Source organism: Lytechinus pictus, chromosome 3 (assembly GCF_037042905.1).
Source record: "Lytechinus pictus isolate F3 Inbred chromosome 3, Lp3.0, whole genome shotgun sequence".
Classification (NCBI taxonomy): Eukaryota; Metazoa; Echinodermata; class Echinoidea; order Temnopleuroida; family Toxopneustidae; genus Lytechinus; species Lytechinus pictus.
This window is the reverse complement of record NC_087247.1, coordinates 21,205,235-21,229,823: the sequence shown is the minus strand read 5'-3', so window position 1 is coordinate 21,229,823 and position 24,589 is coordinate 21,205,235. Positions and strand designations below refer to the sequence as shown.

The 24,589-nt window shown below is 35.5% G+C and overlaps 3 long non-coding RNA genes across 8 annotated transcripts in view; 2 read left to right on the top strand and 1 right to left on the bottom strand.

Annotated features, from left to right (window-relative positions):
• Positions 1-4,303: 4,303 nt before the first annotated feature.
• On the bottom strand, positions 4,304-14,382 carry LOC135153550 (uncharacterized). Its single transcript, XR_010292980.1, has 3 exons — positions 13,721-14,382; positions 5,623-5,749; positions 4,304-5,071 (listed from the first exon to the last, which is right to left on the bottom strand). It is a non-coding gene; the product is annotated as an uncharacterized LOC135153550 (long non-coding RNA).
• LOC135153549 (uncharacterized) lies at positions 7,323-12,553 on the top strand. Its single transcript, XR_010292979.1, has 3 exons — positions 7,323-7,725; positions 9,278-9,397; positions 9,940-12,553. It is a non-coding gene; the product is annotated as an uncharacterized LOC135153549 (long non-coding RNA).
• LOC135153548 (uncharacterized) overlaps positions 12,564-24,589 on the top strand; it is a 25,822-nt gene continuing 13,796 nt past the window's right edge. The window contains exons 1-2 of one of the 6 annotated variants that reach the window (XR_010292974.1): positions 12,564-12,776; positions 21,309-21,546. This is a non-coding gene — a long non-coding RNA (uncharacterized LOC135153548). Of the gene's footprint in view, positions 12,777-16,902; positions 21,547-24,589 lie in introns of those variants that run through there. The other 5 variants (XR_010292976.1, XR_010292977.1, XR_010292975.1 and 2 more) reach the window with 5 other exon arrangements.

Sequence of the window (24,589 nt, the reverse complement as noted above, 5' to 3'; positions counted from 1 at the left end):
TCTTTTCCCCTCTTCTTTTCCCCTTTCTCTTTCTTATCTTCTTTCCTCCTTCCTCTCTTTTTTTTCTCCTTTTTCTTTCCCCCTCTCCCCTCTCTCCTTTCCTCTTCTCTCTCCCCCTTTTCCTCTCCCTTTTTTCTTCCCTTCTTCCCCCTCTTTCTTTCTTCTTTTTCTTCTTTTCTGTCCCCTCTTCCCCTCTTTTTCCTCTTTCTTTCCCTCTTTTTTTTTTTTTAGCCGAAAGGGGGGGGGGGGGGGGCAAGGCCCCCTCGGCCCCCCCATGAATCCGCGCCTGTCTGAAAATGCACCCCAAGTATTGGAATAAAAACGATACTCTTGGCAAGGCCTGAAATGAACCCTAAACAAGTACAGCGATATGTTATTGTTATGTCACGGGTCGTCGGTTTTACCTTTACACACCATTATTTTGGTTTAGTACGGCCCGACCTCCCACACCTCGCGCAAATAGGACTCTAAACACGTAGTGTGGGGGCAAAAAGGACATCCTTTATAAAACATTTTGATTTTGTTTTATCATCCCCGCATATTTGACCCTAAACACGTATATTTTTCTGAGCGAAATATAGATACCCTTTTTTCATTTTTTTGGGGTGTTTTTGACACCCTTATCACGTTACGTACGTAACGTGCCATCTTGAAAAAGACATCCTTTTTACGTGTTTTTTTGGTCGCGCATGGTATCCACTCGTCAATGTAAGTGCCCCCCCCCCCCGCGGGCCCCCGTGTAAGCCTAACCCACGAAATAACAGCTATATTTCAATAGGGTCTTTGACATGTATACTATGCCTATTGCGATAAAAGTAAAACTATATCTAGATGAAAAAAAAAGGAGTTATCATCAGAAATAAATAATTGTAGCAGTACCATTTTCATGAATTCAATCATATCAAACACAATATTCTCAATTAAAGTTCAGCAAACTTTTACAATAAATGCACAAATATCTACGAAATGTAAATATGTAAAAAAAAAATGCCGAAGTATTTTTTTTATATCAGCTTCTTTCAATTCCTCTTAAAATTGAAAAAAGTTTCCTTCAGGTCATTAATTGGGAAGAGAATTATAATGTTTGCAGTATTATTCTACCTATCCTGACTGGTAAGCTGAAGTTGAAATGACTGCCATTTCTTTGTATTATTGAATTCAGTAAAATGTGGATGAAAATCCCGCCACCTCCTCATTTGCAAAAGCTGGAAAAGTTGAATCCGTCCCATGCAGTGTCATCAGTGGATTCGCCCAGGGCCGCTTGTGACCACATGCATGGGCGGAAATCTCTCCCAAAAGGTAGGGGGACAATGGGTTGGAAAATTTTTGGAAAGCAAAAAAGAAAAAAAAAAGGGGGGGGGGGAAAGGTTGTCATCCCAAATTTCAGGTCATTTCGACGAAAATAAATTTGACAAGCAAAAAAAAAAAAAAAAAAAAAGGGGGGGGGGTTCATCCCCAAAGCAAGGTCATCTCGTCCGAAAGGGTTTTATTTCGATTTTGAAGACCAAAAATAGTAGGAGGGACATTTGATTTGTGTTCCCCCCCCCTACTATTTTGAGTAGGGGGGACACGTCCACCCTGTCCCCCCTGGAATTTCCGCCCATGAGTACATGTAATTAATAAATGATAAAATTAGTTTGTTGTAAAAACAGCAGAACAGATTGTGAAAAATATTGCCCGAAGGAAAAATCCATCGAAGAGTGAAAAAATGGTTTAATTTATTTGATTTGTGACGTTATATGCGAATTGATAAAGAGCGAAATGATATTTCATTGATTTACAATGCTATGTATGTTTAAATTGTCACTTCCCACTCTATATTTTGGTGTTAATTTTTTCTGATGTTAATAATAATATAATAATAATCCGTTTTTTATATAGCGCTTAATACATCGGAACGACGTGTCTAAGCGCTTTACAGATATATTATTACCCCGGTCATCGGATTCAATCAGTCATTCCCGCACACAATGTGTGCACATCCTCCACTCCCTGGGGAGTATTCCAGTCAGTCGCCGGTGAGGCGCACACAGTACTGGACAAGCTACAATGACTTTCACATCCTACCGGGTACCCATTTAGCACCTGGGTCGAGAGTGGCAAAGTGTGGATTAACGCCTTGCCAAAGGACGCCAGACCGCGGTGGGATTAGAACACACGACCCTCTGTTTACAAGGCGAGAGTCAGAACCACTACACCACGGCTCCTCCATTGATGTTAGATATTTTGTATTTTGTATTTTTGATGTTGTTGTTGTTCATAGTTATCTTGACATGTATTTTAAACTGCAGGGCGCCTTTGTAATGCAGTTTTAAGAACTGAACAGGCCTACCCTGCAGTATGAAATAAATAAAAACAAAATAAATAAATAAATAAATAAATAAACAGCTTTCCTGCACATCGTATGATAAAAATCAATGAAATGTTTTTTATTGTACTTTCACTTAAATGATTTCCCCTGATTTCACACCCGCTCAAAATAAAATTCATCACAAACCATTGAAAATGAAATTTATGCATAGTTTGGTGCATATTACATTACATAACAATGTCATATGTGGCAGATGCTCGTTATGACGTCACAAACCCAAAATTTTAATAAACTTCTTATTCTTAAATGGATTTTGCTCAAATCTTCACCGATATTTTTTTTATTATTTTTTTTTCTGCTAGGCTTATTTTCACAACAAACCTTTCTTTAGCCATCACACTGTGATTAGTATACAAATAATGCATGCAGCCGAGTGCGTTAGTGGAAATGCAGAGCACGCGAGGTTTCTTTAGATAGGAGTCGCACTGTGCACGAGCCGCTTGCGGCGAGTGCCCAGTGTGCTCCATCTGAAGAAACCGAGCTTTCTCTGCATTTACTTTTACGCACGACAGAGCAAGTGCATTATTTGTTTTATAAAATAGCAACACAGAAACAATTTTTTTAAAAGTTACAGTACAGTTTTGTTGGACTTCTACCGCACTGGTTTGCTCGAGCGTGCAATGTCAATTTTCGTTGCACACCTTTTGCACTACCGTGCAGTGCACAAAAAAAGTTGGATGTCATGTGACGCGTATTGACCAATCGCGATGCTTGAAATAATACAGCTATTTTATAATGTTCTATACAGTACAGGGACACTAGCATGCTGTGATGCAGGGGGGTGAAACTCCGCTTCTGCATCCGGTCAGAATTGAAGAAAATTTTGGAGGGTCAAAAGTGCACACTGCTCCCATTTTTCGTATACAAGCCTATGGACACCGCCACTGTTTTGGTACACCAGCGAAATGAAGGCGTGGTCACGGAACGTCCTTCGCGCATAGCGTAAAAATATGTAAATTAGTATTTTGTCACTAATTAACATAATGCGCGACCTGATTAATATCGTTTATGGTGTCTGTCAGTGATTACATCATGTCAGATCATTCGTTTTTTTCCTCCTCAGAGTTTTATTATTCATCTATTTTAATGATCTATTTGTTATTGCTTGTTACGATTATTACTGCATCTTTGCTTTGTTTTAGCTGCAAATGGCCAGGATCTTTGCTAAAAAATATTACAGAGGAGGTTCCCAAAGAAAATGTTGCCATATACGATGACATCTCTTTAGGTTTCTGGAGCCCTTTTTTCTTTTTATTGCAGAAAACGAAATGAACCTCTTTTCATAATATAAACAAAGATAATAACAAATCAAATTCTTTTCCATAATTGTAGTCTCCAATATAAGTCCTATTATGAATAGCAGTCCTCGGAGCACTTAATTTTAAATGGCGACTTCTATGTCAAACATCAATAATCATGACCTAGGTATATACCATATTTTAGGGGGGGAGGGGGTTCTCAAAATTAAATAGGCAAGAGAGCAAACCGATCGTAGGCTATTTCTTTTTTATTTTCAACTGAAAATGAATCTGGTGTAATTTTCATTTGGAAAGAAAAAATACATTTTATATGCAGGTTTCAAAAATTTGGAGAAATAATTAGCCCCCCCCCCCGTCATGAACAGTAAGGTCTTATAATTGCTTCTTTCAAAACAAACGGAACTTTCACCCCCCCCCCCATCTCTCTCTCTTTCTGTCTGTCTCTCTCTCAGAAACTACAAGCAAATAATTCTCCTGTCATTTTACTTTCTTTCCCACTCTTATCCTTATTTTTCTTGAATAATATTTTAATTGACTGCTGTTTGATCTCATGTAACAGTGGCATCATCACATTTCAGTACAGTGCAACATCTTGTGCCATTTGTGCATAACAGCTCAGAAGCAATACATCGTCACAATTAATTGATAAATGAAAATTACCAAGATCAAAAAATTCAATTCAAAATTAACATGTTTATTAAGGAATCCATTTTCTAAAACATTGACATTAACATAAAAATAATAATTAGCATCTACCAAGCATTAAATTGTATTTAAAAAAATGAAGGCAATGCATAGCTAAAAAGGGCTGTTACTGGGTAAGGGTAGCCTGGGGTGGGTATATAAATGTACAAAAATAGGATTAAGTACATTTTTCTACATTGTACAATGTTTGTTAAAATTTCATTCAAAGGATCTCGATGAGCCTATAGTTAATATTCCATAAAAGAGCATAAAAACCTTTGATATTCGTTTATTTTCTTCCACAAAAGTTTGTCACTCAAAAAAATGGGTGAATTCCTTTCAAATTTGCTGACAAGAAATAGTCTACTGATGTGAGAGCACTCCTCATAAGGGGGGGGGGGGGTGGGACACAATGCCAGAATCCTAAAGAGTGCCTTCCCCAATCAATACATTAGCGAATCATTAACAAAATTTGATTTGTCTACTGTCACTGTGGTTAGAATTCAATCTATGTTTGAAATATAGTCTATTTATATATTATTGCAGTGGTAGCCCATTTCACATTTTTTTTAAATGAAGATAACAATAAATGCAACTTAATAACCCTACATAATTTATGAAGACTTGCAGTGGCGTACCGTGGGTCACGGCATCGGGGGGGGGGGGGGCACCAGCAAAAATTTTGAGACCGTTTCAATTCTCTTCTTGGCACTTATGTTGTGATACCAGTACTTAAACAGCTTAGGAAGTGGGAAACCTGCATGGTAATAAAGAGAAAAGAACATAATAAGCTGTAAATTATTTTTACTCATCTAGTCCAGTTTAGTAAAAAAAAGATGTAAACTCTATTTTATATCTTCAGTGATAAAACAAGTTTAGCACATGCAGTCACTTTCGTCCCACATCCAAATAAATTCATATATCAATATAACTATCTACAGTATGTTTTGAAAATAAAGAGTGCAAATTAATTCAAATATTTATCAGAATTTTGTGATAACTGTTAATATCTTGGGTTTTTTATGCAAATGCATGTATAGACAGGATATATGGATAATTAGTATGCAGTGTTAGAAATGGAAATACTGGTGAATCTGAATTCAAACATATATTAACTCACAATGGAACTTTAACATTACATGATATCGCATCATGTTTCAGCACAATTGGCCATAGCCCACCCCCTCCCAAAAAAGGGGAAATATTCATTTATTTATTTATTTATTTATTTATTTTTTTTTTTTGGGGGGGGGGGGGGGGGTGATGAGCTTAGATACAGCCTGTATATTATAAAAACAGTAAGCATACCTTGCAATTTTCCCATTCAGATATCCTGTTCCTCATTAGATTGTAACTAACACTTGCTGATCGGCATGGTTCTCAATTTTGTACTTCTGACTAGGTGTGAACTGCTAAGAACTTGGTCCCATTGGATCTGCAATTGACAATTTAAATTTGAGAGTTTTAGAGATAATAAAATTACTCTTCTTAAACAATATTTTTGAAATTTCCAGCTGCCCATATCCCAGGTCTATGAATGAATATTCCAAACTAGAACAAAAAAGTTATCTGGACCCGAAACTTCATTTTCTATCACATAGAGGCATAGGCCTACCTCACATTGTTTATAAAAGTAAAATGATTCCAACCACATATTTCTACAGCTGTATATAGCTGAATCTGGTCTATGCTGGGCCTGTATAACTTAAGAATCACATCACATTTGAATGAAGTAAACACTAAGAACGTTTTCAAATTACCACCCCAGGCCGGGCCCAGGGTATCCTGTTCAAATAGACTTGATTTAGGTCTAGGGTAGGCTACGCCATTTCATTCAAATCTAAGACTAAGACAAGTAACACTTAACATACAGACATTAATGCTAAGTCAATCGTATTTCAACACTGATTATTCTGAATTAAAGCGTTCCTGAATAAAAGAAACTGCTGAGAATTATACTTATTCATATGAAGATGAAATAGAGGGGACGGACTAGGCCTAAACTTCAACTTTCAAGCTTGAAGTTTGGGCCTAGTCCGTCCCCGCTATTTTCATACCCCATGACTACATCGACAATCTCGCTAGCCGGCTAGCACCGGCGATATCAAAGGCCGGCCCCCGCTCTGACTATATCCCTACATTGACCTAAATTTAAATAGGCCTAAAATCGACAGTTTGTCGTTACTAAAAAACAGGAGGTCGGAAACAAGTCCACATCTACCCCTGATAATTGTCTAATCACAATTAAACTGAAATACAGGTTTACTTTGGACCTACATGAAGCATTCCGATGAATGTCTAGATCTACGACAAACTATAGACCCCTAGATATAGTATTTTTTGGGAAACTCAATGATCACACTTTTTTATTTTGAAGTCAGGCAAAAGAAATATTGAAATTGTGGTTTACAGGTACGTAATACAGGATGAGCCCCGAACCCCGGCAAACACATTACAATTTGCAAGTGAGATCAAAACATGAAAATAAGCGTAACTTACTTTTATTCTTATGGAATGGCATTAGAATAGTATTGATGTTCCCTCTAAGATTTTCTGCTCCAATGAAGTTCACTCAGAAACCATGATTTCGAACATCAATTCTATAAACAGATAATTAGTCTAGCTATTTTGTTTCAGAAACTTGAAATTCGCAGAGTCCAAAAGAACGACACTTCGCACAGATATCGTAGGGAATTGTGGGACGGAAAAAAATGTTTAATGCACGAGTACATGAATAAAACATTAGCGTTTTATCCAATCATAAAAGTGCATTATGCGTATTTTGACGTCATTCTCATGAATAAAACATTGACCCTCCAAAATCAACCTTCAAATTGTCCGCCGGCAGCCATGTTGGCTATGTACAAAACCTATGGGAAATAAAAACGCGCGGAAAGAGTTCCCTCTCTAGCTCCCTTCGGGAGCTTATACGTAAGATCGTATCTCTGTGCTGTGATGCACAGAGATACGATCTTACGTAGTAAGCTCCCGAAGGGAGCTAGAGAGGGAACTCTTTCCGCGCGTTTTTGATTTTCCATAGGTTTTGTACATAACAAACATGGCTGCCATTTGGCCAATTTGAAGGTTGATTTTGGAAGGTCAATGTTTAATTCATGAATAATGACGTCAAAATACGCATAATACACTTGTATGATTGGATAAAACGCTAATGTTTTATTCATGTCCTCATGCATTAAACATTTTTTTCCTTCCCACAATTCCCTACGATATCTGTGCGAAGTGTCGTTCTTTTTTACTCTGCGAAATTCAACATTTGAAATACAATAGCAAGACTAATTATCTGTTTATAGAATTAGTATCCGGAATCATGATTTCTGAGTGAAATTCAGTTGAGCAGAAAATTATGAGGGAACATCTACATCAAAGTAATGGCATTCCATACAAATAAAAGTAAGTTAAGTTCAATTTCGTGCTTTGATCTCGGTTGTAATTGTAATGTGTTTGCTGCTGGGGTTCGGCGTCGCAGTCAGGGCCTTATGTACTTTGTGTAGTTTACTACGGGAAACCACAATTTCCATATTTCCATTACTGAGATCTGACTCCGGATCTGACTGACATATTTTCTCAGAAAATAATAGTTTTTCGTAGAACTAAGTTGGTTAAATAGAATGCTTCATGTCCGTCCTTATTAAATCTGTATTTCAGTACATTGTCATATATCAGGGGTAGATGTGGACTTGTTCAGTAACGGCAAAGCTGCATTAAATCTAAGCCAAATAATATAGTCAGAGCGGGAAATGGGCATTGATACCGCCGGTGCCAGCCGGCTGCGAAATTGCCGATGGCGATGTAGGCTAGGTCATTAGTCTTAGATTAGGTGTTGGGAATTAATGTCACTGACAAGCTTGAGTTGAAGTTTAAAGTTGGGCCTGAGCCTACTGATATTTTGACACCGCTATTCCATCTTGATCAATATAATTCTCTGCATTTAAAAAGAAATTAATTTTAAATCAATTATTTAAATGAACTAAAATCTATTTGGAATGATATTGATATCGGTAGATTTGCCACTGCCCACTGGTGGAATGGTTTGAGACAGATTTTAACATTAGTCTTTTTTTACTAAAAAGTAAGGCCCTAGGATAGGTCTTACTTATATCTTGATTTCTAAAAATGAAATTCTAGATCTGTCTGGCTTGACTTTTTCTACGAAGATTTAAATTAACTTTATTCTAGTCCCTAGTTGGACTAAAATTATATAACGGAGTTAAATGATTCTTATTTTTTGGGGACAGCATTTCTTTGTCAGGTTTCAAACTGCTCAGTTCTCGTATACCACGAGTGCAATTTTTTTATGGGAAGGGGTGACAAAATTTAAAGTGCCCCATTTTGAATTTTATAAGTATAAGTAGAGAGAGGGCTAATCCAATTGATTTATCTTTATTTTCCTCCTCACTTGACCATATTTATGGTGAAAGGCAAAGGGTCATTTAAACTTGCGAGCAAGCTAACTTTTTTTAAAAATCAAAATCAAACTTGAAGAGGAACTCACTTAGATGTAGAGATTCACATGTTTATAGATCTAGACGATTTAAAAAAAAACAATTGTCTTGCACTGGTGAATGAGCGAGAGCCAAATTATCACACAAATAATAATTATCCTACATCTGTCAAAGCTGGCTTGGTGTATAAGATTGACAAAAGGCCTCGCTATAGTAGGCCACGTATATGCTTGAACCATTTACTGACTCTTCTTGACAATGAAGATGGTCAGTGGAAACAGAGCCAGGTAGGCCTATGCCTATTTCGTCAGTGGAACATAATACAGAGAGAGGGAAGTTTTCGGTCAAGACCAGCTTTTTTCTAGTTGGGAATATTCATAGTCTTAGGATAGGACTACCGGTATATATAGCTGGAAATTTTGAAAATATTGTTTTAAAAGGGGGATTTTGTTTATCACCTCTAAAATTCTAAACTGTATTGTGTGTATTTTGAATTGCAGATCCAATGGGATCAAGTTCTTAGCAGTCCAAGCCCAGTCAGAAGTACAAAGTCAACTACCATTTACACATCACCAAGAGTTACAATCTGATGAGGAACAGGATATTTGAACTGAAAACTTGTAAAGTATGCTTGTTTTCGTTAAAAAAAGGCCTCCTATTTATTTTTTATTGGGGGGGGGGGAGGGCTATAGCAACTTTTTCTGAATCATGTTATCCCATATAGTAAAGCTCCGTTGTGAGTAAAAGTAAATATTTATTTGGATTCAGATTCACCAGTATTTCCATTCTCATCAATGCATACTTATTGTCCATGTCTCTTATCTTATCTACATGAGTCATATGTGATATCACTTTAAAACTCAGTTACTTTGTAGACAGAAATAAAAAAGGACAAAATATTGAGAGTAATTTTATGATATATATTTGAATGAGTTTACACACTTAATCAAAAAAGTTCTATTAATAATGCTTTGTAAATAGTGATCTATGATTTTTATCTGGCTATATAGATTACTACATGTGCATTATCTAAACAATATTGCATGGAAGATTAGGGCCTAATTAAAAGTTTAAAACTTCTTAATAAACTGAACTAGATGAGTAAGAATAATTTATATCAGCAGCTCATTTTGTTCTTTTCTTTTTTGTGTTTACCATGCAGGTTCCGCAGGCAGTTTGAGTATCACCAGGGCAGATTATAAGAAGAAATATGGAGGCCAAGTTCATAACAAGTAGCTACTTCATCACAATTAGTACACATATTAAAAATTGAATGAATTTGAATAAACATGTCAATACATATTGAATGTTGCTTGAACTACACATCTGTAGAAAAAAAATTGGAGTATTGATATTTAGGTCCATAGGTTTCACACAAGATTTAAATATTTTCCCAAAGGGCACATCTACCCACCCTTTATTAATGTTCTAATCATCTACATGTAGTAGTAGTGAAAGAACTGTTAATGATATAAGTAGTTTGAAAGGGATAAGTTGTATTCTGGTAATATAATCAATTCGGAATGGGTCTTTACTAAGTTCTGTGCTATGTACATGCCTACAGACATACATAAGACAATAAGAAATAATGGATATTCATTGAAAATGTGCATACTAAAAAAAAACAAGGTGACAGAACAAAGGATTAAGAAATCACTCTCACTCCTGGACCCCATTTCATTAAGTCTAACCACTACTCTAACTCTTTGCCATTCTGGTAATTACCATGGAAACATTAAAGTAACAGATCAACATTGAGGTTCCCATGCTAGTTGCTCGTTACAATTGGGGCAAATTTACCATAATTGACGTCTTTATGAAACAAGGATCTGTAGTGCTGGACATTAAGCTGTTGAATTTATTTTTTGGGGGAAGTGAAAAGTTGCACTGTTTTGTTCGTTTTTAATCTCTTTTTGTTCTTGTAGCACTGTATTGTTCATGTCCCGTATTATGAACTAAATTAGCTCTTCAAATGAAAAAAAAATTGTTGGAAATAGAACACAGCTCTAGCAGCACTTCACAACAATAGACAATAAGCAATTTTGTTACTAATTTACTAATGTGCAGATTTGGGAAGGAAATGTGGCAATGTGCTCCCTTTTTTGTGAAGTGCCCTCGGTTAGATTAGCATGCTATTTCTTGTCAGCAAATGCTGAAAAAAAATACTTGATATTTGAGTAACCGACTTTGAGAGAGAGGTATATCGTTAATTTTTTTAATGACATCCTTGATGTCCCCTTATATTGACTATATAAGGCTTATCAATACCTATGAAAGTGATTTTTTTTAATTTGTTTTCTCTAGATTTTACCCAAAAAATTATATCCCCTCCCTTGTAACAGCCTTGCAATTTCTGTTGCATTCATTATATGCATTTTGCTGATGTAATGTGATGCTTTGGCAAGAAAAAGAGGATAGAAATATTTTGATCACATATTCAGAAATTGATTCCTTAATAAATATTTTAATTTGAAATATACTTTCTAATCTTGATATTCGTGATAAGATTCATTTATTCACATTGCGTGAAAGATATGTGATAATGATGTTATTGCTACCAAACTGTGTTGTGATGTAGGTAATGATGATAATGAAGAATACTTCTATATGACTGGAATATGATGGTGCTACTGATTGATTGATTTTGTTTGTCAGGTATCAATGGGTATAATACTAGGACAACAGGTAAGAGTATAACATAAAGTATCAAAATACCATGCATGCATGGCAAGATAGCCCATAAAAATATGGCATACTGTGACATTTTAAGATCAGGTGCAGCCAAATTAGATATTCTTCCTAAAGAGATAAATGAGTTTGATTTAAGAGTGGGATAAAAATGATATGAGAATAATTGTTTGCTCGCATGATTATGTGGTACATGCATGTGTGTGTGTGTGGAAGAGAGAGGGGGGAAGGGTGGGATCGATGGATAGATTTTGGGGCGGGCAGGTACAAATAAAATTTCATCTTGTTTGGAAGTGACCTTTTTAAGATAGCCTTGATGAGAGTGAATTCACGCGGGGGGAAGGGGGGGAGGTACTGGGCTGTCTTAATTTTGCTCCCATCCCAAACTCAGAAAATATTTTTTTTTTTAATCTTTATAAGATTTGCACCAGATAGTTCATTTCAATTTCAAAATAAAGACAAAATGGCCTTCTAAATTGCTTTGCTCTCTTGCTCAGATTTCTCTGATCATTTTAAGTATTTACCCCCCCCCCCTAAAAAAAAACCCAAACATATAAATAATTATGGCTATTAATGATGTGTAATGAAAATAATATGCAGTGATGGCTGCATGAATAGATCGAGCAAGCACATCCCTAAGTTCAATCCTATTAATGAATTCCTTGTAAGCTTCCACATTTCTTAAAGGGAAATAGCTGTAGCAAATAAATAATTTTATTAATTGATGTAGTAATAATCGCGACAGGAAAATGTAAACAAGGAAAGATGAATTAACAACTGAATACCGGGGGGTGAACGGGGGAATGAATGACATAATCTACCTTATCAATATTATTTACCAAAGACGCAACTCTACGAATTCATTTCATAATCAATCACGTCGCGCATTATGCTAATTAGTAACAATATACTTATTTGCATATCTTTACGCTGTGCGCGCAGGCCAATTATGACCACGCCTCCGTTTCGCTGGTGTGCCATGAAGTTGTGGTGTCCATAGGCTTGTACGCGAAAAATGGGAGCAGTGTGCACTTTTGACCTTCCAAAATTTCCCCATGTCTAACCGGATGCAGAAGCGGAGTTTCACCCCCCTGCTGTGATGATGTCGAAGCGCCCTCTTGCTTGGTGTCTTTGCTGATATTTGCATGCCCGGCAGATTTGATCCCTTCCAAACATTAAAAGATCGGATAATTTGTCTCAGAATTAGGTACAGAATGACAGAACTGCAGAGATAGCTAGGTTGATGTGCTAGTTAGACGATGCGAAACAGGAAATTGCAGTTGCTGTTAACATGGAACAGAGGATCAGGAGGTACGATTTTAGTTATCTTAAAAATAAGGCCAACTACGGCGCTAGTGTGTGTGAGCCGTGCGATGACGGCTGCGCTTGTTGACTGGCGCGTACGATATCTTATCCATGTAAATGTACGGGGGATGACACGTTTCCATGATCCGCCCTCGAATGGTGCACGCTAACTTAGTCTTAGTCTTGAGGACGCAATGATGATGACTTTTTATATCCTGTCATATACTTCTTCATCATTGACGTCTTGAACAGGCCTTCATAGACATGTAAGAGAACCAGGTAAATCTTGGAAATCCACCTTGAAATTAGGCACTTCAGACTTCAGTCGGGCGGGCGATCGCGCGGACACAGCGCTAGACGTAGATTTTTGCATTGCAGTGAATGGCGAGCGCCTATCTAACACACACAGTTCGCTCCGCTCGGCACTTTGGCCGAGCGCTGGAGTTGCATTCGGCATTGCTCGAAAAGACAGAGTCAGTTTCTTCCTTTATTCAGTAGAGGCGCTGGTCAGAAAATTGGGATCGTCCCCGTTTACAGGGACTGTCTCAGTTTATAAGGATTTCTCCACACAAGAAATCTAGGAAAGTTCATTCACCTGTTGAGTGCCTCAAGAGTGCTAGTCAATGTAAACATATCGGGTTTCATAACAAGATTATTGGAAGACGGCAAGTCATAATAAATAAACGGTGAACTGGGGGGAATTGAGGTCACTGAATCTATTTTTAGGAGAAGTGAAGAAAAAACGTCCCCATAAACAAGGACAGTCTCAATTTATCAAGACATAATTTGTCTTGGTTTATAAGGATATCCTTGTTTTCTGGGACAATCCCAATTTTTTGACCAGCGCCTCTACTGTTTATTCCGCTGATTTTGATTGGTAAAAAATTCCCGCGGTTGCTTCGTACATCTTCGGTAAACATCGGAAATATACAAGACGGAGTCTCACTTACCTTCATGCGAGGGAAGGACCTAATATTCAGGTATTTATTTTTCTTTGCTTGAAATCACCTTCTTGTAATCATCGGATCCCTTGTAAACTCGGTCAGTAATAAAATTGTATATTTGAGAACATTTTGTGAAATTCTAATCAAATTTGGTCCGTAGAGAGTTTGCGAATATGAGCTTCAGTTTTGAGTGTCATGAGGTGTTTGTGAATCTGACTCGGCCGATCGAGCAGGGTTGTTTTGAGCGTATACGAACAGCTGTGAGTGACGTCATCCCCACTGCGTTGGGCCTGAGATTAGTCTTGGTATTCAGACACAGTATGTTTCAGCCGTTGTATATTTTTTTTAATTACGATTTGAGCTCTGTTAATTATGAAAATCAAATTGTTATTTTGAAAATAATTTTGTAGAATTCGTGTGAAATAAGTATTAAGAGCAAAACTGCAAGTAAACTTCAAGAATTTTGTTTGATATGTGATTTTTTGTTGGAATGCGTCTGAATGTCTAGAATATGGTATTGTTAATGAAAGTCGTATTTTTGAATGGCACAGAAAGCTCCTTGCATGAATTTAATTTAGAAATAGGTTTACATACATGAGATGTGTTTCATGAATTTGATATCTGATTTATGGACCTTTGTTATGGTGTTAATTATTAATTTGAAGATATTATGAAAAAGTATTAGAGAAGACAATAATGAGGCAATTAACAGTGATGATGAGACATTAATAATATGAGACAAAGGAGGCGCGATAGCTCAGTCGGTAGAGCGGGGGTTTCGGATTCCGGTGACCCGGGTTCGATTCCCAAGTGGTGCGCTAGTGCCCTTTGGTAAGGCATTTATCCTCATTACCAGGTCCCTCGGAGAGGACCTTAAGCTGTCGGTCCCCTGGTTGCTTGCTCACAGGCATTCGTGCTTTCTTAGCAGTCAGGTAAAAAACCTCGATATATAACATAAACATTGAGACAATTATAATAATTATTATGATTATAATGATAACAATTATAATTATAATGATAATAATTATAATTGTAATAATTATTGAGACATCAATTCTAGTATTTATTGACAATAATAATTATTACAGTAATCATTATTATAATAAAATAATTGTAATGATAACAATTATAATGATGTACTTTGAATTGTAATAATTACTGAGACAATAATATTAATGAGATATCAATAATAATCATTACAATAATACTTATAATTAAAATAAATATAATTGTAGAAACAATTATAATTATAGTAATTATAATTATAGGCCTTATAATTAATGAGACAATAATAACTATTATTACAATAATACTAATTATTATAAAATAATTATAATGATAACAATTATAATGAAAGTAATTGTACTTGTAATAATTACTAATTACTAATTACTAATAGTAATATTGAAAGGTCATCAATAATTATTATTATAAAAATTATGATTATGAAAATAATCATAATTATAATTAAAGGCCTTATAATTATTGAGACAACTATTATTACAATAATAATAATTATAAAATAATTATAATGATAACAATTATAATGAAAGTAATTGTACTTGTAATAATTACTGAGACAGTAATATTGATAAGTCATCAATAATTATTATTATTATAAAAATCATTATAATTATAATTATAATCATGAAAATAATCATAATTATAATTATAGGCCTTATAATTATTGAGACAATAATAATTATTATTTCAATAATAATTATTATCATGAAATAATTATAACAATAATTACTATGATAGTGATTATAATTGTAATAATTATTTAGAAAATAATATTAATGAAACAAAAATAATTATCATAATAATAATTATTATAATTATAATACTAATTGGGACAATAATGAAACGATGATGAGACAATAATAATATCAACAATTTATTGAGACCATAATAACAAGACAATAATGAGATAATAGACAATTGAAATCAATCTGTTTTTATTTTTTTCTAGAAATCCTAAGATTATTATTTTAATTCTCTTTCTTTGATTACAAATTATATTCATTGAAAACTTAATTTCTAATGTTCAAGCAAAGAAAATCAATATCAAGTCATGTTTACCCTGTGCACAAACCTACCACAGGGCAATTACCCCCGAAATAGGGTTAGGTTAGGTGTAGATTTTTGGATAGGGGTACAGTGTAGTTGTCCGGAGGGGGGGGGGGTAATTGTCCAGGGTGGGTGGGGGGAGGGGAATTGTCCAAGGGTGGGGGGTGGGGGGTTATCGTCCAGGGGTACATGTAGTTGCCCTTGAACCAAAGAAATCATATGCCAATATGTCAAATCAATCTGAGTACTTTAAGATTTAAATAAAAAGCTTGTACAATTCCCCATAAGCTATGTATTATAAATGTGCCATGCCCAAAACAAAGAGAATAATAAGATTTTGCAATCTTCTTTTGTCCACAAAAAGGCCTGTTTTTTCATCACAAAGATGACAATAACTCAACTTCTAGATATCGGAATTTGAAAATTCAAACAGTTTTGTGAATCGTAGATATTGAGCCTCATTGTGAGCCCATCAAATATGCTGGAACAGCCTTTCCTAATTTTCACCTGAAGTGCCTATTGAAATAGTCACGTAAAATATTTTTATTTTATTAATTTCTACACCTTCCTACACCTAACTTTTAATGCGTAGGAAGGTTTCAAAAAATCTTCGGTAAAAATGCACTCACACGTATTGCGAGGTTAGTATTAGTATACTAACCTCGCACCACGAACCGCGTTTGGCAGTGGATTTCTAACTAGTGGGTCGCGCGTGCTGGGATCTCACTTCTTGGGTCCACAACACACGACTTCTATGCCTATGGCTTGAATTTTCTGTGCGCGGCGGCATGTAATGAACCCTTGGGTGGTAAAAATGACACAAAATGAAGGGTTCTTACCAGATTGATGTCGCTTAGACCCCTCGATCCACATGTAAACAACGCAAATACAATGGCGTCGACCCTTGAACCGTTTACGTACTTCCGATAAGCAATGCCGTTTTGAAGAACAATTTATAGATAAAAAATATTATTTCACGAATATAAAAATTTATTACGTGATTTTGAATTATTAGTTTAATATTGCTAATTATTTATAATCACGTAATAAATTTTAATATTCGTGAAATAATATTTGTTATCTATAAATTGTTCTTCAAAACGCCGTTGCTTATCGGAAGTACGTAATACATAAGCGGTTCAAGGGTCGACGCCATTGTATTTGCGTTGTTTACATGTGGATCGAGGAATCTAAGCGACATCAATCTGGTAAGAAACCTTCATTTTGAATCATTTTTACCGAATATTTTTTGAAACCTTCCTACACATTAGGTGTAGGAAGGTGTAGAAAGTAATGAAATAAAAATATTTTACGTTACTATTTCATCAAAAGGTGGATTTCCCTTGGAAATCCATCTTTATTTACCTGGGTGGTATTCTGAGATCCATTTTATCTCAGATAAAATAAAATATTTTATCTTCGTTAAAATCAGTGAGATAAAATACCCTTAAAATCTCTCCGAATTGGTATTCTGAGAACAATTTTATCTTCATTTTATCTCTGTAAGACACACCTATTTTTAATCAATATCCAATTAGAAACACGCTTTTATAGCTCTCTCATATCACTCAACCAATGGAAATCCATTCCGCTAGGAGGTGTGGCAAGGAAGTGAGATTGCGTCAATTTATTGACTTCAAATACGCTTGCACTATACGCTTGAGCGTCTTTCAGAGATTTCTTTTTAACAAAAATGACAATAGTCTCATCTTTTTTTCCAAGTCTATTTCGCATCTTTTCAAGCATCATTTCAAAGACAATATTAGTCAAGCAAAGTCTAATGAAATACTTCCTAATTGTACAGGAATAACTTGAAGGTGTTGTTCTCAATGAATATATAATTTTTCTTCATTTTCATATCAACATTTGGAGTTAATTCATGAAGAAATATTGACGAAATCAACGTCGCGGAGATAAAATAGCCCCTACCCTCTTTTAAGTTTATTTTATTTTTTCTTCAAAGTAACTTGGGCGCAAGCACATCATCCGCGTTGCAATGTCCAGATACACGATGGGTATGTCTACGCAGCCATTGCTCTGTTGCGTATCATCATAGATACGCAAGATAAAATTTATACGCAAGATAAAATTTTAAACTTTGTCTGAGAGATAAAATGTCATCTCAGAATACCAATTTCATTTTAAGAGATAAAATAAAATATTTTAAAGATAAAATGACCTCAGAATACCACCCCTGGTTCTCTTACATGTCTATGAAGGCCTGTTCAAGACGTCAATGATGAAGAAGTATATGACAGGATTTAAAAAGTCATCATCATTGCGTCCTCAAGAGTCAAGACTAGGTGCACGCTGTGACCATTTCGTAATTAAAAAAAAATGTTTTCAGAGTATTTTATTGAAAACAAATATATTTGTGTTATCTTGATTTATTTTTGTTTTATTTTAAGTTTGAACTTTCTTCTTTCTTTCTTTCTTTCTTTCTTTCCTTCTTCATCCTTTCTTCTATCCTTCCTACATCATTGTACATATACATCATGCCTTTTTTTTCATTCCATCTATCTTTATTTTCAATCTTTTCCAGCTTTCTTTCCTTCCTTTCTGTCATCCTTTTTTTTTTCCTTTCAAAGAATGGATGAAACTTTTTTCATTCCTTTCATTTTCCTTTTTTCTTACTTTGCTTGTAATTTTTCTTTTCCTTTTTCAGTTATTTTTCCTCTCCTTTTATACTTTACCTGTACTTAATTTTTTGTCTCGCATGCATAGCAGGGACTCACAGTTTTATAATTATGAGGGGAGCAATAAACAGCTCTCATAAAAGTTTTAAGGGGAGTGGTATGGGAGTACTGCAAAAAGCTCTTCTTTGACATACAGTCCGACCTCTCTTATCCTGACACGTTGGGACCAGCACCAATCCAGACATGCCAGATAAGGGGTTTATCTGGATCTGGGAGACCCAATATTAAATACACGCAGCTGGGCAATTCCAAGCAAAAGTGGACATTTTCCAAAAATTTATATTGGCTCTATTTCAAATCTGGATCAAATTTTTCTGTTAAAACTCATATGGGATTTCATAAATACAAAAGGGGAACATAAAAATTAGCCACAATTTTTTTTTCTTGTGCATAGAGGAGAATTCAAACCCTACAAAAAATTATATTCATGGGACTACATTGTTTTTTTACTAAATTTCAATTTAACAGAAAACTATTGCTTGTTTTGTAAAATTTTCTTTTGGACAATCTGAAGATCATAATGTTACATCATATCAAAAGAAAATTTTAAAATATCAGTTCATTTTATGTTGCCTGTGTGTGAATATTTCAGATGTCACTCCGTAACTGGGTATGGGTTTATGTTTTAAGTTGTAATCAATGAAAAAATGCACAAATTTGTTAATGTAATGCAGCATATTAAACCTAGAACAACATAGAATTCAATCAATAACTCAACATTGTGAAAGCCATTTAAAGTTCACAGAGTTCGAGCAATATATTTTCTCCTCAAATATGCATGTCCATTTTACTTCACTCCGTAATTATGATTAAGAATATTCATATCTCATTAATTCAGTGGATAAAAATAACAAATGTTATTATTTTGAAAAGTGGGTTTCAGCAACTACTGTCAGGTACCATTTCTTTGCAAATAACTATTTAAATATGGGTGATATTCTTGTTTGAATGCTAAAAACTTGTTTCTGAATGTCACTACGTATCCGTGGGACTGCCCAGCTACATTTGTAGCTGCCTCCCCTAAATGTATGGTAGCTACATGTACATGTAATCTATTGTAGTGGGTGTACACACTACGCAGACAGTATCCACTGCAGTGTCAGTGGCATCACTGCAAATTATAGGCGTTTTTTTATGGAAATGAAATCGATTGGTTACCAAAAACTATTGGATAATTTACCTGCTGAAATGATTGAGGTATATGTCGAGCATACCTCGAAAGAGAGAAGGACTTAAAACTTTGGCATAGTCAGCCATTGTTATGACTGTAAGCTTAAACACGATAGATGGCGCTGTCTGTATCGAGGCCTAGTGCCCTGGGGGGGGGGGGAGGGGGTCACTCTCCACATGGACTGCTACCCCCCGTGTCTGACAACCTCAGAAATGCAGACGTGTTTTTTTTTCCCAGAAAAAAGGAGAATGTGATAAAATGGTTGTGCTGCGCCCTGATTTAGTGGAAAATTATCCTGTTTTTCTTTTGGTGATTTGGGTAAGATATTTTCATTAAAAATAATGTGGTTGTAGGACTGTAGGTAGACTATATTGGAAAATGTATGTAATCAAAGTGAGTTTGCATAGAGTTTGTAGATTGAAATCTCATTTCCCCATGGTCTAGAATCTAGATTGAAAAAAAAAAATCTTGGCAAGTGTGTGTCTGGATAATAGAGAGATCCGGATAAGGAGAGGTCGGATATAAAGAGGTCAAACTGAATTACAAAGGGAGCTTTTTTGTCCAATTTCAAAATGGATGGGAGAATGTCGATGTACACTAAGTTACAACCCAGGCCACAACCAAAGGAGACCAAAAATCAGATGCCCTGAATTTATGCAATATATATCTCATTTTAAATGTGTGTTATTGCTTAATTGTAAAAACTTGACTGAGACCAAGGTTTTCAAGGTTGGCTCTAACAGTTTGATCATTGACTGGCACTTGTTCTACATTCAGGCTAAATGACGTCAGAATAGAGATTATACATGTACATGGAAGTAAACTATTGTACAGTACAAATAATATAAAAGTGTATGATGTTGCTTTGCTTGATATCTAGTTTTTCTGCATTTCTGCCTTTATCATTTTACATGTATGTTACATTTGCTGAGGAGAGTATTTGTTAAATTGTCATAACTTTGAATGTTTATTGGTCTAGTTCATAAAACTTGGACAAAAGAGAAATCAAGTATCACTAAATATTCTGTGCAAATTTCAGGTCACATGACCAAGGTCAAAGGTCAATGGACTTTGGCCATGTTGGGGGTATTTGTTGAATAACCATCATAACTCTGAAAGTTTATGGATCTAGGTCATAAAACTTGAATGTGAAGTATCACTGAACATCTCATGCGAGTTTCAGGTCACATGACCAAAGTCAAAGGTCAATGGACTGGCCATTTTGGAGGTAATTATTAGATTGCTGTCATTTCTTTCAAAGTTTATAGATATAGTTTATAAAATGTGGATATACATCTGTAGGGGTAATCATGTATCACTGACAAGTCTTAGGTCAAATGATAGTGGTCAAATGTCATTTATTGTCCATGAACGTAGTATTGTATCATATATGAATGGTGTTTTTTGTGAATAATTATGTTATGGTACTTAGTTTTTAAAGTGAGTCCTGCTGCTACAATGTATATTGAAAATGAATCGTGTGATGCTGGTGAGACTGCCAGAGGCGCTCCACCTGTTTCTCCTTCTAGGCCCCCTTCATTCACATTTTCGTTCTTCATACTGGATTCCCCTTTTGAAGCCGCTGTTTTTCAGGGGTGTTTCGTATGGGGGCACTACTTTTTTTAAGAAGCATTATAAATTACAGATATTTCCCCAGATGTTACTCTTCCAGATGCAAAGAGTTTGGTCCAGATTAACAATGAAACTGTGGAGAAGTTGTTACAAGTTCAAGCATCCATGGGGATGACAGTCACTATGATAGATACTGCAATGGTCAAGACTAGAGGCTGGTGAAGTTGAGAGAAGAACACCTGATCAAATACTCTGCTGCTCGGGGCATGAACCAGGCTCAGATGATGGCCAAACCTGTCTTAGCTTGTAGAGAAAAAGCTCAGGTTTGTGTTTCTTTTTAATGATAAAATGATAATACTGCCAGCTAGTGCAGGCACCTTTCCCAGAAAAGTTTAAAATTGAATTTCTTCCTTTCATTACCTTGTCCCACCACTCTTTCAATCATAGGAATAATCCTGAGTCGAAAAGATTCCATGACTGGAGCCACCCCTTTGTAATTAAACCTACATGTAGTTTTGTGTTTTAAGGTTTCAGGTTTTACTAGATATTTACAACTTCCTTGTAACTTCTTGATTTTTTGAGCCTGTTGACACACCCTTTTCTGGTCAGATAGAAAATGTTACCTGTAGATATATTTCTTATCCACTGGTAGTATTAGAAAACATAAGTACCTTTAACAGACCTGCCAACCAGTACGTTTTTGGCGTATTAAGTACGTTTTTGCAACCAAAATACAGCAGTACGCTTTTTCTTTGAAAAATATGTTTTTTTACAAAATTTATTGAGAAAAGTCATCTCTATACATGTCTCTATTTCATAAAACTTACACAAATATGGTTATTAGATCAATGTAATTTCAGGTAACTTTTTTCAATCATTTTGTTAAAACCAGGGTGAGATGTACACATGTTTCAATGTTTTTTTTTTTCATCTGCAAGAGCAGTGCACATTTTAGCTTGCATGAAGCTTGAGCGCCGTGATGAGCCAGTGGGCCTCGCATTTTATTATGAAATACACTTTTTGGGGAAAAATACTGTTTTTTTTTTATCACAGAATACAATTTTTCATTCCCAGAGTTTGGCAGGTCTGCTTTAATATAATTTTCATCCTTTTTATTGTCTCACCTGCATAGCAGAGTGAGACTATAGGCGCCGCTTTTCCGACGGCGGCGGCGGCGGCGTCAACACCAAATCTTAACCTGAGGTTAAGTTTTTGAAATGACAGCATAACTTAGAAAAGTATATGGACCTAGTTCATGAAACCTGGCCATAAGGTTAATCAAGTATTACTGAACATCCTGCCTGAGTTTCATGTCACATGACCAATGTCAAAGGTCATTTAGGGTCAATGAACTTAGACCATGTTGGGGGAATCAACATCAAAATCTTAACCTAAGGTTAAGTTTTTGAAATGTCATCATAACTTAGAAAATATATGGACCTAGTTCATGAAACTTATACATAAGGTTAATCAAGTATCACTGAACATCCTGCATGAGTTTCACGTCACATGACCAAGGTCAAAGGTCATTTAGGGTCAATGAACTTTGGCCAAATTGGGGTATTTGTTGAATTACAGCCATAAATTTGAAAGTTTATGGATCTGATTCATGAAACTTGGACATGATAGTAATCAAGTATTACTGAACATCCTGTGCAAGTTTCAGGTCACATGATCAAGGTCAAAGGTCATTTAGGGTCAATGAACTTTGGCCAAATTGGGGTATTTGTTGAATTACAGCCATAAATTTGAAAGTGTGTTGGTCTAGTTCATAAAACTTGGACATAAGAGTAATCAAGTATCACTGAACATCCTGTGCGAGTTTTAGGTCACATGATCAAGGTCAAAGGTCATGTAAGGTCAAAGAACTTTGGCCACGTTGGGGGTATTTGTTGAATTGCCATCATATATCTATAACTGTATTGGTCTAGTTCATAAAACGTGGAAATACGAGTAACCAAGTATCACTGAACATCTTGTGCGAGTTATAGTAGTTTTCAAAATCAGCACTGCTGCTATATTGAATCGCGTGATGCAGGTGAGACGGCCAGAGGCATTCCACTTGTTATTTACACCAGCAGAACAGCATAATAAGAATGAAACTGCTATTAGGACAAGTCTCATGTGTTATTACATGTAGCTGTCAATGATACAAGTTGCATTCCTTGATTTAAGTAAAGCCTTTGACACCATTGATCACAGTATACTCCTAATTAAACTTGAATATTATGGCATTCGTGGGATGGCTTTAAACTGGTTTAAAAGCTATCTAGAAAACCGGTCACAATTTGTAGTTATCAATGGTGTCAGCTCAGAATATAGAAATATTAAATTTGGAGTACCGCAAGGATCGGTTCTTGGTCCGCTGCTTTTCCTAATTTATATTAATGATATTGTTAATTCTTCCAAATTGCTTACATATTCTTTATATGCTGATGACACCTGTTTATTACATTCTCATAAGAACTTGCAAAGTCTTATTCGGGAGGTAAATACTGAAATTTGTCATGTTTTTGCCTGGTTTTGTTGTAATAAGCTGTTACTGAATACAAGTAAAACAAAATGTGTTTTATATTTAGAACAAAGGGAAAGAGGGTCTTTGATAATATAGATCCAATAATAGTTGGTGGTCGACAAATTGAATTCAGCTCAGGTGTGCAATTTCTTGGTAATGGTGTCACAGTTGATGAATACTTGTCATGGAATTATCACCTTAATAATGTGTTTTCTAAAGTATCTCATAATGTTGGTGTGATATCAAAAGTAAGATATTTCTTACCTCAACGAACATTGGTTTCTTTATATAATGCTCTAATTGTGCCACATTTAATGTATTGCAATATTGCTTGGGGGAATACATATAGGACTCATGTACGTAAACTACAAGTTCTTCAAAAGAAAGCTATAAGATATGTAACAAATTCAAATTATCTGGCTCCAAGTTCCCCGCTCTTTTTGCAGTTGAATATGTTACCATATAATGAAATGGTCTCGCTGAATTGTGTTATTTTCATGTATAAATACCAATCCTTGCATTGTTCTTTTTTACAAGAAACTTTTGTGGTTAATTCAAAGATTCATAATTATAACACACGTCAGAGACATCTTATTCACCAACCCTATGCTAGAATTAATGCTACATTGAAATCCTTCAGAACAATTTGCGTTAAAGAATGGAATATGTGTCCTGCTGATATAAGAAGTAGCAGTACCCTGTCTCGGTTTAAGAAATTATGTCATAAATACCTACTTGATAAATTTAAGACCAGTTGTTAGTTGCACCTGGGGGTGACATGTTTGGAGTGTGAATGTGTGTGTAAGGGTGTGTGAGTGTGTGTATGCTTGCGTGTGGGTAATGTTCCTGTT